The sequence below is a fragment of the Mesoplodon bidens genome, assembly GCF_964165515.1.
Source record: "Mesoplodon bidens genome assembly, chromosome: Y".
NCBI lineage: Eukaryota > Metazoa > Chordata > Mammalia > Artiodactyla > Ziphiidae > Mesoplodon > Mesoplodon bidens.
The window spans coordinates 3,452,669-3,467,156 of NC_138180.1; positions in this window are offsets into that span (position 1 = coordinate 3,452,669).

A 14,488-nucleotide genomic window follows, 5' to 3' on the forward strand; every position below is an offset into this window, starting at 1 on the left:
TGGCAGGTCAGATTTTCTGCCTAATTATATAAGAAGATTTCTCTAAAAAATAGATATTATTTCAAAGACTTATTGGCTGTGAAATAAGTTAAGTGTATTTCAAATGGCTTGTCTGCAAAGAAAGGTGAGATGTAGGGAATCACAGAAAGTCGAGGAGAAAATGTCAATATATACATTGTTATATGGTGAACTAAGCCTTAGGCCAGCCACAATGTAGAGGGCCTGACCCTTAGAAACTTAAAAGTGAGCTGGAATCTTTAAAAGTTCAAATCTTTATAAGTAAAAAGATTTATTAAAGTGAATAACCAAGTGTTTTGATTGACATCAGAAAATGAAAAAATAAACCCTGAGAACATAGAAAAAAGATAAATAAAGATACGAGCAGAACTTAATACCACAGAAAACATATAAAATTCAGGTGATTTAGTAAGTCCAAAGAATATTCTTTGAAAAGATTTAAAAGACACACTTTGAATAAGGAAAACAAAAACATAAGTCAAGAATATACAGAAAGAATCAGGAAAATCTTATAGCAGAGAATATATGAAATGCCAGTAAATTGGAACATTTCTGTAAAGTGGACCATTTCGTAGCTCCTAAAGTTTACCAAAACTGACACAAGAGGAAATCATTTAAGGTCATCATGCTGCCCTTGGCATTCTCGGAACGCCCTGGCCTCAGAATGCAGCATCTGTAGTACATGGTAACCTGCGGAGAGGGGGCGTGGCTGAGGGAGGTTGGAAGACTGCCCTCAATGAGGGAGTGGGTGTGGCCATCTCTGCTGTGACTGAACAAATGGCAGGGGATCAGGGGGCCCAGGGCAGGGCCTCAGAGGCCGGCAGACCCAGTGGGGTGTCACAAGCATTTAGGCCCAGGCCAAAGGGCGCCTTCTTTGTCTGCACAGCTGCCCAAACTCTCACCTTTCCACTCAGGCCGCCCACTTATTTGAAGTGTGTTTGGAAACTGTCCGCGCAGTACACCTCGCTGCACAGCTAACCATAGGTCAGGGCATCGTAGCTTCCTGCCAGGTGACCGAAGTTCGCAGGCAAATGGGTCCCTGGGACACATGCGGAGAGGCTCCTGCCCGGGCCACAGGCCGCCCACTGTCCCTGCCCCAGATCGAAGGCTGAAAAGCAGCCATGTCTGAGTCCACTGCCTCTCGAAGGAGTATTGGACCAACACTTGTAGAAAACGGGGTCCTTGCGGGCAACTCATTGGTGGGACACAAATAAATCTTTGCCCACCTTCTGCTGAAGCTTACCAGCGTTCACACCTAAGCCTCTTACAAGGTCAGCTGTTTAGCTAAACATGAGCTCATGATCTAAATTTACACAATATTGCAGAAATCAGCTACAAAGTGAGAAAATCAGCAAAAACAATCAATACCAGAATTAGATTCCCTAGGCCATCCATCTGATGTTGGAATAATCAGGTGCAAGGCAGAAAATATACATTACACTGGAACCGAAACAAGGAGCAAGGAGGATTTCAATGGCTGGAAGGATCTCTAAAATATTTTTAAAGTACATGTCGTTGATAAACATAAATACTCAAAGGTTGTTTAATACCACAGATTAAACATTGAGAAGAGTGAAATTATGCTGTTTTGAAAACTATGGCAGGTGAGATTTTCTGCCTAATTATATAAGAAGATTTCTCTAAAAAATAGACATTATTTCAAAGACTTATAGGCTGTGAAATAAGTTAAGTGTATTTCAAATCGCTTGTCTGCAAAGAAAGGTGAGATGTAGGGAATCACAGAAAGTCGAGGGGAAAATGTGAATATAAACATTGCTATATGGTGAACTAAGCCTTAGGCCAGCAACAATGTAGAGAACCTGACCCTTAGAAACTTAAAAGTGAGCTGGAATCTTTAAAAGTTCAAATCTTTATAAGTAAAAAGATTTATTAAAATGAATAACCAAGTGTTTTAATTGACATCAGAAGGCCAAAACAATAAACCCTGAGAACATAGAAGAAAGATAAATAAAGATACGAGCAGAACCTAATACCACAGAAAACGTATAAAATTCAGGTTACGTAGTAAGTCCAAAGAATATTCTTTGAAAAGATTTAAAAGACACACTTTGATTAAGGAAAACACAAACATAATTAAATAATATATAGAAAGAATCAGGACAATGTTATTGAAGAGTATATATGAAATGCCATTAAATTTGAACATTTCTGTAAAGTGGACCATTTCCTAGGTCCTACAGTTTACCAAAACTGACACAAGAGGAAATCATTTAAGGTCATCCTGTCTGCCCTTGGCATTCTCGGAACGCCCTGGCCTCAGGATGCAGGTTCTGTAGTCCATGGTAACCTGCGGAAAATGGGCGGGGCTGAGGGAGGCTGGAACAATGCCCTTACTGAGGGTGTGTGTGTGGCCATCTCTGCTGTGACTGAACAAAGTGCAGGGGAGCAGGGGGCCCAGGGCAGGGCCCTCAGAGCCCGGGAGGCCCAGTGGGGTGTCACAAGCATTTAGACCCAAGCAATAGGGCGCCTTCTTTGTATGCGCAGCTGCCCAAACTCTCACTTTTCCACTCAGGCCGCTCACTCAGTTGAAGTGTGTGGGGAACCTGTCCGCGCCTTACAGCTCGCTGCACAGCTAACCATAGGTCTGGGCATTGTAGCTTCCTGCAGGTGACCGATGTTCGCAGCAGAGATGATTCCCAAGTTCACACGCAGAGAGTCTCCTGCCCTGGCCTCAGGCCGCCCACTGCCCCTGCCCAAGATCCGGGGCCGAAAGCAGCCCTCTCTAAGTCCCCTACCCCAAGAGGGAATGTTGGACCAACACTTCTGGAATACGGGGTCCTTGTGGGCAACTCATTGGAGGGACACAAATAAATCTTTGCCGACTTTTTGCTGAAACTTACGAGCCTTAACACCTAAGCCACTTACAAGGTCAGCTGTTTAGATAAACATGAGCTCATGATCTAAATTTACACAATAATGAAGAATTCAGCTACAAAGGGAGACAATCAGCAAAAACAATCAATACCAGAATTAGATTCCCTCGGCCATCTGTCAGATGTTGGAATAATCAGGTGCTAGGCAGAAAATATACATAAACCTGGAAATGAAACAAGGAACAAGGATGTTTTCAAAGACTGGTAGGATCTGTAAAACATTTTTAAAGTGCATGTCATTGATAAAGCTAAATACTCAAAGGTTGTTTAATACAACAAATTAAGCAGTGAGAAGAGTGAAATTATGCTGTTTAGAAAACTATGGAAGGTGAGATTTTCTGCCTAATTATATAAGATGATTTCTCTAAAAACAACACATTATTTCAAAGACTTATTGGCTGTGAAATAAGTTAAGGGTATTTCAAATGGCTTGTCTGCAAAGAAAGGTGAGATGTAGGGAATCAAAGAAAGCCGAGGGGATAATATGTCAATATATACATTGCTATATGGTGAACTAAGCCTTAGGCCGGCAACAGTGTAGAGGAATGGACCCTTAGAAACTTACAAGTAAGCTGGAATCTTTAAAAGGTCAAATCTTTATAAGTAAAAAGATTTATAAAAATGAATAACCAAGTATTTTAATTGACATCAGAAGACCAAAACAATAAACCCTGATAAGATAGAAAAAAGATAAATAAAGATATGAGCAGAACTTAATACCACAGAAAACGTATAAAATTCAGGTGAGGTAGTAATTCCAAAGAATATTCTTTGACAAGAATTAAAAGACACACTTTGATTAAGGAAAACCAAAAAATAAGTAAAGAATATACACAAAGAATCAGGACAATGTTATACCAAAGAATATATGAAATGCCAGTAAATTTGAACATTTGTGTAAAGTGGACCATTTCCTAGCTACTAAAGTTTACCAAAATTGACACAAGAGGGAATCATTTAAGGTCATCATGTCTGCCCTTGGCATTCTCGGAACGCCCTGCCCTCAAAATGCAGCATCTGTAGTCCATGGTAACCTGCGGAGAGGGGGCGGGACTGAGGGAGCTTGGAACACTGCTCTCACTGAGGGAGTGGTTGTGGCCATCTCTGCTGTGACTTAACAAAGGGCAGGGGAGAAGGAGGCCAACGGCAGGGCCCTCAGAGCCTGGCAGGCCCAGTCGTATGTCACAAACATTTAGGTCCAGGCCAAAGTGCGCCTTCTTGTTCTGCACAGCTGCCCAAACTCTCACCTTTCCACTAAGGACGCCCTCTTACTTGAAGTGTGTGAGGAATCGGTCCACGCACTACACCTCGCTGCAAAGCTAACCATAGCTCTGGGCATCATAGCTTCCTGCCAGGTGACCGAAGTTCGCAGGCAGATTGGTCGTGGGACACACGCGGGGAGCCTCCTGCCCAGGCCACAGGCCGCCCAAAGCCACTACCCCAGATATGGGGAAGCAAAGCAGTCCTGTCTGAGTCCCAGGCTCTAGAGAGAGTAGTGGACCAACACTTGTAGAAAACGGGGTCCGCGCAGGTAACTCATTGGTGGGACACAAAAAAGTCTTTGCGGACTTTCTTCTGAAGCTTTCGAGCGTTCACAACTAAGCCTCTTACAAGGTCAGCTGTTTAGCTAAACATGAGCTCATGATATAAATATACACAATAATGAAGAAATCAGCTACAAGGGGAGACAAGTAGCAAAAACAATCAATATCAGAATTAGATTCCCTAGGCCATCCATCAGATGTTGGAATAATCAGGTGCAAGGCAGAAAGTATACACAAAACTGGAACTGAAACAAGGATCAAGGATGATTTCAAAGACTGGTAGGATCTCTAAAACATTTTTAAAGTACATGTCATTGATAAAGCTAAATACTCAATGGTTTTGTAATACAACAGATTCATCATTGAGAAGAGTGAAATTATGCTGTTTTGAAAACTATGGCAGGTCAGAATTTCTGCCTAATTATATAAGAAGATTTCTCTAAAAATACACATTATTTCAAAGACATATTGGCAGTGAAATAATTTAAGGGTATTTCAAAAGGCTTGTCTGCAAAGAAAGGTGAGATGTAGGGAATCACAGAAAGTCGAGGGGAAAATAGGTCAATATTACATTGCTATATGGTGAACTAAGCCTTAAGCCAGCCACAATGTAGAGGACCTGACCCATAGAAACATACAAGTAAGCTGGAATCTTTAAAAGTTCAAATCTTTATAAGTAAAAAGATTTATTAAAATGAATAACCAAGTGTGTAAATTGACATCAGAAGATCAAAAGAATAAAACCTGAGAACATAGAAAAAATATAAATAAAGATATGAGCAGAACTTAATACAATAGAAAACGTATAAAATTCAGGTGATGTTGTAAGTCCAAAGAATATTCTTTGACAAGATTTAAAAGACACACTTTGATTAAGGAAAACACAAACATAATTAAAGAATATACAGAAAGAATCAGGACAATGTTATAACAGAGAATATATGAAATGCCAGTAAATTTGAACATTTCTGTAAAGTGGACCATTTCCTAGCTCCTAAAGTTTACCAAAACTGACACAAGAGGAAATCATTTAAGGTCATCATGTCTGCCCTTGGCATTCTCGGAATGCCCTGGACTCAGAATGAAACATCTGTAGTCCATGGTAGACTGCGGAGAGGGGGCGGGGCTGAGGAAGTTTGGAACAGGGCCCTCACTGAGGGAGTGGGTGTGGCCAAATCTGCTGTGACCGAACAAAGGTCAGGGGAACAGTGGGCCCAGGGCAGGGAATTCAGAGACCGGTGGTCAAGTGGGGTGTCACAAGCATTTAGGCCCAGGACAAAGGACGCATTCTTTGTCTGCACAGCTGCCCAAACTTTCACCTTTCCACTCAGGCCGCCCTCTTACATGAAGTGCGTGTGGAACCTGTCCGCGCAGTACACCTCGCTGCACAGCTAACCATAGGTCTGGGCATCGTAGCTTCCTGCCAGGTGACTGAAGTTCGCAGGCAGATGGGTCCCTGGGACACACGCGTAGAGGCTCCTGCCCAGGCCACAGGCATCCCAATGCCACTGCCCCAGATCGTGGGACACAAAGCAGCCCTGTCTAAAGCCGTGCCTCTAGAGGGAGTAGTGGACCAACACTTGTAGATAACGGGGTCCTAGCGGGCAACTCATTGGAGGGACACACATAAATCTTTGCGGACTTTCTGATGAAGCTTACGAGTGTTCACACCTAAGCCTCTTACAATGTCAGCTGTTGAGCTAAACATGAGCTCATGATCTAAATTTACACAATAAAGAAGAAATCAGATACAGGGGGAGACAATCAGCAAAAACAATCAATACCAGAATTAGATTCCCTAGGCCATCGATCAGACGTTGGAATAATCAGGTGCAAGGCAGAAAATATACATAAAACTGGAACTGAAACAAGGAACAAGGATGTTTTCAAAGACTGGTAGGATCTCTAAAACATTTTTAAAGTGCATGTCATTGATAAAGCTAAATACTCAAAGGTTGTGTCATACAACAGATTCATCATTGAGAAGAGTGAAATTATGCTGTTTTGAAAACAATGGCAGGTCAGATTTTCTGCCTAAATATATAAGAAGATATCTCTAAAATATACACATTATTTCAAAGATTTATTGGCTGTGAAATAAATTAAGGGTATTTCAAATGGCTTGTCTGCAAAGAAATTTGAGATGTAGGGAATCACAGAAAGTCGAGAGGAAAATAGTTCAATATATACTTTGCCATATTGTGAACTAAGCCTTAGGCCAGCCACAATGTACAGGACCTGACCGTTAGAAACTTACAAGTAAGCTGGAATCTTGAAAAGTTGAAATCTTTATAAGTAAAAAGATTTATTAAAATGAATAATCATGTGTTTTAATTGACATGAGAATATCAAAACAATAAACCTGAGAACACAGAAAAAATATAAATACAGATATGAGGGGAACTTAATACAATATAAAATGTATAAAATTCAGGTGATGTAGTAAGTCCAAAATATTCTTTGACAAGATTTAAAAGACACACTTTGATTAAGGAAAAGCAAATCATAAGTAAAGAATATACAGAAAGAATCAGGACAATGTTATAGCAGAGAATATATGATATGCCAGTAAACTTGAACATTTTTGTTAAGTTGACCATTTCCTAGCTCCTAAAGTTTACCAAAACTGACACAAGAGGAAATCATTTAAGGTCATCATGTCTGCCATTGGCATTCTCAGAATGCCGTGGAGTCAGAATTCAGCATGTGTAGTCCATGGAAAACTGCGGAGAGGGGGCGGGGCTGAGGGAGGTTGGAACACTGCCCTCACTGAGGGAATGTGTGTGGCCATCTCTGCTGTGACTGAACAATGGTCTGGGGAGCAGGGGGCCCAGTGCAGGGCCCTCAGAGCCCGGCAGGCCCAGTGGGGTGTCACAAGCATTTTGGCCCAGGACAAAGGGCGCCTTCTTTGTCTTCACAGCTGCCCAAACTCTCACCTTTCCACACAGGCCGCCCTCTTACTTGAAGTGTGGGTGGAACCTGTCCTCGCAGTACACCTCGCTGCACAGCTAACCATAGGTCTGGGCATCGTAGCTTCCTGCCAGGTGACCAAAGTTCGCAGGCAGCTGGGTCCCTGGGACACACGCAGAGAGGATCCTGCCCGAGCCACAGGCCGCCCACTGCCACTGCCCCAGATCGTGGGGCGCAAAGCAGCCCTGTCTGAGGCCGTGCCTCTAGATGGAGTAGTGGACCTACACTTGTAGAAAACGGGGTCCTCGCGGGCAACTCATTGGAGGGACACAAATAAATCTTTGCGGACTTTCTGATGAAGCTTACGAGTGTTCACACCTAAGCCTCTTACAAGGTCAGGTGTTTAGCTAAACATGAGCTCATGATCTAAATTTACACAATAATGAAGAAATCAGCTAAAAGGGGAGACAAGTAGCAAAAACAATCAATACCAGAATTAGATTCCTAAGGCCATCCATCAGGTTTTGGAATAATCAGGTGCAAGACAGAATGTATACACAAAACTGGAAATGAAACAAGGAACAAATATGTTTTCAAAGACTGGTAGGATCTCTAAAACATTTTTAAAGTACATGTCATTGATAAATCTAAATACTCAAAAGTTGTGTCATACAACAGATTCATCATTGAGAAGAGTGAAATTATGCTATTTTGAAAACTATGGCAGGTCAGATTTTCTGCCTAATTATATAAGAAGATTTCTCTAAAAAATACACATTATTTCAAAGACTTATTGGCTGTGAAATAAGTTAAGGGTATTTCAAATGGCTTGTCTGCAAAGAAAGGTGAGATGTAGGGAATCACAAAGTCGAGGGCAAAATAGGTCAATATACAATTTGCCATATTGTGAACTAAGCCTTAGGCCAGCAACAATGTAGAGGACCTGACCCTTAGAAACTTACAAGTAAGCTGGAATCTTGTAAAGTTGAAATCTTTATAAGTAAAAAGATTTATTAAAATGAATAACCAAGTGTTTTAATTGACATCAGAATATGAAAACAATAAACCTGAGAACACACAAAAAATATAAATAAAGATTTGAGGAGAACTTAACACAATAGAAATCGTATAAAATTCAGGTGATGTAGTAAGTCCAAAGAATATTCTTTGACAAGATTTAAAAGACACACTTTGATTAAGGAAAACCAAAAAATAAGTAAAGAATATACAGAAAGTATCAGGACAAAGTTATAGCAGAGAATATATGAAATGCTAGTAAATTTGAACATTTGTGTAAAGTGGACCATTTCCTAGCTCCTAAAGTTTACAAAACTGACACAAGAGGAAATCATTTAAGGTCATCATGTCTGACCTTGGCATTCTCAGAACGCCCTGGCCTCAGAATGCAGCATCTGTAGTCCATGGTAACCTGCGGAGAGGGGGCGGGGCTGAGGGAGATGGGAACACTGCCCTCACTGAGGGAGTGGGTGGGGCCATCTCTGCTGTGACTGAACAAAGGGCAGGGGAGAAGGGGGCCAACAGCAGGGCCCTTAGAGCCCGGGAGGCCCAGTCATGTGTCACAAGCATTTAGGCCCAGGCCAAAGTGCGCCTTCTTTGTCTGCACAGCTGCCCAAACTCTCACATTTCCACTCAGGCCGCCCTCTTACTTGAAGTGTGTGTGGAAGCGGGCCATGTAGTACACCTCGCTGCAAAGCTAACCATAGGTCTGTGCATCATAGCTTCCTGCCAGGTGAACGAAGTTCGCAGGCAGATGGGTCGAAGGACACATGCGGGGATCCTCCTGCCCAGGCCACAGACCGCCCAAAGCCGCTACCCCAGATCGTGGGAAGCAAAGCAGTCCTGTCTGAGTCCCAGCCTCTAGAGGGAGTATTGGAACAACAGTTGTAGAAAACGGGGTGCGCGCGGGTAACTCATTGGAGGGACACAAATAATCTTTGTGGACTTTCTGCTGAAGCTTACGAGCGTTCACAACTAAGCCTCTTACAAGATCAGCTCTTTAGCTAAACATGAGCTCATAATCTAAATTTACACAATAATGAAGAAATCAGCTACAAGGGGAGACAAGCAGCAAAAACAATCAATAGCAGAATTAGATTCCCTAGGCCATACATCAGATGTTGGAATAATCAGGTGCAAGGTAGAAAGTATACACAAAACTGGAACTGAAACAAGGAACAAGGATGTTTTCAAAGACTGGTAGGATCTCTAAAACATTTTAAAAGTTCATGTCATTGATAAAGCTAAATACTCAAAGGTTGTGTCATACAACAGATTCCTCATTGAGAAGAGTGAAATTATGCTGTTTTGAAAACTATGGCAGGTCAGATTTTCTGCCTAATTATATAAGAAGATTTCTCTAAAAAATACACATTATTTCATAGACTTATTGGCTGTGAATAAGTTAAGGGTATTTCAAATGGCTTGTCTGCAAAGAAAGGTGAGATGTAGGGAATTACAGAATGTCGAGGGGAAAATAGGGCAATATATACATTGCTAGATGTTGAACAAAGCATTAGGCCAGCAACAATGTAGAGGACCTGACCCTTAGAAACTTACAAGTAAGCTGGAATCTTGAAAAGTTCAAATTTTATAAGTAAAAGATTTATTAAAATGAATAACCAAGTGTTTTAATTGACATCAGAATACCAAATCAATAAAACCTGAGAATATAGAAAAAAGATAAATAAAGATATGAGGAGAACTTAATACAATAGAAAACGTATAAAATTCAGGTGATGTAGTAAGTCCAAAGAATATTCTTTGACAAGATTTAAAAGACACACTTTGATTAAGGAAAGCCAAAACATAAGTAAAGAATATACAGAAAGAATCAGGACAATGTTATAGCAGAGAATATATGAAATGCCAGTAAATTTGAACATTTGTGTAAAGTGGACCATTTCCTAGCTCCTAAAGTTTACCAAAACTGACACAAGAGGAAATCATTTAAGGTCATCATGTCTGCCCTTGGCATTCTCGGAATGCCCTGCTCTCAGAATGCAGCATCTGTAGTCCATGGTAACCTGTGGAGAAGGGGCAGGGCTGAGGGAGTTTGGTACTTGGCCTTCACGGATGTAGTGGGTGTGGCCAATTCTGCTGTGACTGAACAAAGGGCAGGGGAACAGGGGGGCCAGGGCAGGGACCTCAGAGCCCGGGAGGCCCAGTGGGTTGTCACAAGCATTTAGGCCCAGGACAAAGGGCTCCTTCTTTGTCTGCACAGCTGCCCAAACTTTCACCTTTTCAATCAGGCCGCTATTTTACTTGAAGTGCATGTGGAACCAATCCGCGCAGTACACTTCGCTGCACAGCTAACAATAGGTCTGGGCATCGTACCTTCCTGCCAGGTGACCGAAGTTCGCAGGCAGATGGGGCCCTGGGACACACGCGGAGAGGCTCCTGCCCAGGCCAGAGGCCGCCCACAGCCACTGCCCCAGATCGTGGGGCACAAAGCAGCCCAGTACGAGGCCGTGCCTCTAGAGGGAGTATTGGGCCAACACTTGTGGAATACGGGGTCCTCGCGGGCAACTCATTGGAGGGACACAAATAAATCTTTGCGGACTTTCAGATGAAGCTTACGAGTGTTCACACCTAAGCCTCTTACAAAGTCAAATGTTTAGCTAAACATGAGCTCATGATCTAAATTTACACAATAATGAAGAAATCAGCTACAGGGGGAGACAATCAGCAAAAACAATCAATACCAGTATTAGATTCCCTAGGCCATCAATCAGACGTTGGAATAATCAGGTGCAAGGCAGAAAATATACATAAAACTGGAACTGAAACAAGGAACAAGGATGTTTTCAAAGACTGGTAGGATCTCTAAAACATTTTTAAAGTACATTTCATTGATAAAGCTAAATACTCAAAGGTTGTGTAATACAACAGATTCATCATTGAGAAGAGTGAAATTATGCTGTTTTGAAATCTATGGCTGGTCAGATTTTCTGCCTAAATATATAAGAAGATTTCTCTAAAAAATACAAATTATTTCAAAGACTTATTGGCTGTGAAATAAGTTAAGGGTATTTCAAATGGCTTGTCTGCAAAGAAAGGTGAGATGTAGGAAATCACAGAAAGTCGAGGGGAAAATAGGTCAATATATACTTTGCCATATTGTGTACTAAGCCTTAGGCCAGCAACAATGTAGAGGACCTGACCCTTAGAAACTTACAAGTAAGCTGTAATCTTGAAAAGGTCAAATCTTTATAAGTAAAAAGATTTATTAAAATGAATAACCAAGTGTTTTAATTGATATGAGAATATCAAAACAATAAACCTGAGAACACAGAAAAAATATAAATAAAGACATGAGGAGAACTTAATACAATAGAAAACATATAAAATTCAGGTGAGGAAGTAAGTCAAAAGAATATTCTTTGACAAGATTTAAAAGACACACTTTGGTTAAAGAAAACCAAAACATAAGTAAAGAATATACAGAAAGAATCAGGACAATGTTATAGCAGAGAATATATGAAATGCCAGTAAATTTGAACATTTGTGTAAAGTGGACCATTTCCTAGCTCCTAAAGTTTACCAAAATTGACACAAGAGGAAATCATTTAAGGTCATCATGTCTGCCCTTGGCATTCTCGGAACGCCCTGGCCTCAGAATGCAGCATCTGTTGTCCATGGTAAACTGCGGAGAGGTGGCGGGGCTGAGGGAGGTGGGAACACCGCCCTCACTGAGGGAGTGGGTGCGGCCATCTCTGCTGTGACTGAACAAAGGGCAGCGGAGTAGGGGGCAACAGCAGGGCCCTCAGAGGCCGGCAGGCCCAGTCGTGTGTCACAAGTATTTAGGCCCAGGCCAAAGTGCGCCTTCTTTGTCTGCACAGCTGCCCAAACTCTCACCTTTCCACTCAGGCCGCCCTCTTACTTGAAGTGTGTGTGGAACCGGTCCGTGCAGTACACCTCGCTGCAAAGCTTACTATAGGTCTGGGCATCATAGCTTCCTGCCAGGTGACCGAAGTTCGCAGGCGGATGGGTCGTGGGACACACGGGGGGAGCCTCCTGCCAAGGCCACAGGCCGACCAAAGCCACTACCCCAGATCGGGGGAAGCAAAGCAGTCTTGTCTGAGTCCCAGGCTCTAGAGGGAGTAGTGGACCAACACTTCTAGAAAACGGGGTCCGCGCGAGTAACTCATTGGAGGGACACAAAAAATCTTTGTGGACTTTCTGCTGAAGCTTACGAGCATTCACACCTAAGCCTCTTACAAGGTCAGCTCTTTAGCTAAACATGAGCTCATGAACTAAATTTACACAATAATGAAGAAATGAGCTACAAGGGGAGACAAGCAGCAATAACAATCAATACCAGAATTAGATTCCCTAGGCCATCCATCAGATGTTGGAATAATCAGGTGCAAGGCAGAATTTATACACAATACTGGAACTGAAACAAGGAACAAGGATGTTTTCAAAGACTGGTAGGATCTCTACAACGTTTTTAAAGTACATGTCATTGATAAAGCTAAATACTCAAAGGTTGTGTCATACAACAGATTCATCAATAGACAGGGGTGCTTTTGGCCCCCGATTTTGGGCAGGGCCAGTGGGCGGCCCGTGGCCCGGGCAGGAACCTCTCTGCGTGTGAACCTGGGAATCATCTCTCCTGCGAACTTCGGTCACCTGGCAGGAAGCTACGATGCCCAGACCTATGGTTAGCTGTGCAGCGAGGTGTAGTGCGCGGACAGGTTCCACAGACACTTCAACTAAGTGGGCGGCCTGAGTGGAAAAGTGAGAGTTTGGGCAGCTGTGCAGACAAAGAAGGCGCCCTATGGCCTGGGCCTAAATGCTTGTGACACCCCACTGGTCCTGCCGGGCTCTGAGGGCCCTGCCCTGACACCCCTGCTCCCCTGCCCTTTGTTCAGTCACAGCAGAGATGGCCACACCCACTCCCTCAGTGAGGGCAGTGTTCCAGCCTCCCACAGCCCCGCCCGCTCTCCGCAGGATACCATGGACTACAGATGCTGCATTCTGAGGCCAGGGCGTTCCGAGTATGCCAAGGGCAGACATGATGACCTTAAATGATTTCCTCTTGTGTCAGTTTTGGTAAACTGTAGGACCTAGGAAATGGTCCACTTTACAGAAATGTTCAAATTTACTGGCATTTCATATATTCTCTGCTATAACATTGTCCTGATTCTTTCTATATATTCTTTAATTATGTTTGTGTTTTCCTTAATCAAAGTGTGTCTTTTAAATCTTTTCAAAGAATATTCTTTGGACTTACTAGCTCACCTGAATTTTATACGTTTTCTGTGGTCTTAAGTTCTGCTCATATCTTTATTTATCTTTTTGCTATTTCTCAGGGTTTATTGTTTTGATCTTCTGATGTCAATTAAAACACTTGGTTATTCATTTTCATCAATCTTTTTACTTACAAAGATTTGAACTTTTAAAGATTCCAGCTCACTTTTAAGTTTCTAAGGGTGAGGTCCTCTATATTGTGGCTGGCCTAAGGCTTAGTTCACCATATAGCAATGTATATATTGACATTTTCACCTCGACTTTCTGTGATTCCCTACATCTCACCTTTCTTTGCAGACAAGCCATTTGAAATACACTTAACTTATTTCACAGCCAATAAGTCTTTGAAATAATGTCTATTTTTTAGAGAAATCTTCTTATATAATTAGGCAGAAAATCTCACCTGCCATAGTTTTCAAAACAGCATAATTTCACTCTTCTCAATGCTTAATCTTTGGTATTAAACAACCTTTGAGTATTTAGATTTATCAACGACATGTACTTTAAAAATGTTTTAGAGATCCTACCAGCCTTTGAAAACCTCCTTGTTCCTTGTTTCAGTTCCAGTTTTATGTATATTTTCTGCCTTGCACCTGATTACTCCAACATCAGATGGATGGCCTAGGGAATCTCATTCTGGTATTGATTGTTTTTGCTGATTGTCTCACTTTGTAGCTGATTTCTTCAATATTGTGTAAAGTTAGATCATGAGCTCATGTTTAGCTAAACAGCTGACCTTGTAAGAGGCTTAGGTGTGAACGCTGGTAAGCTTAAGCAGAAAGTCGGCAAAGATTTATTTGTGTCCCTCCAATGAGTTGCCCGCAAGGAGCCCGTTTTCTACAAGTGTTG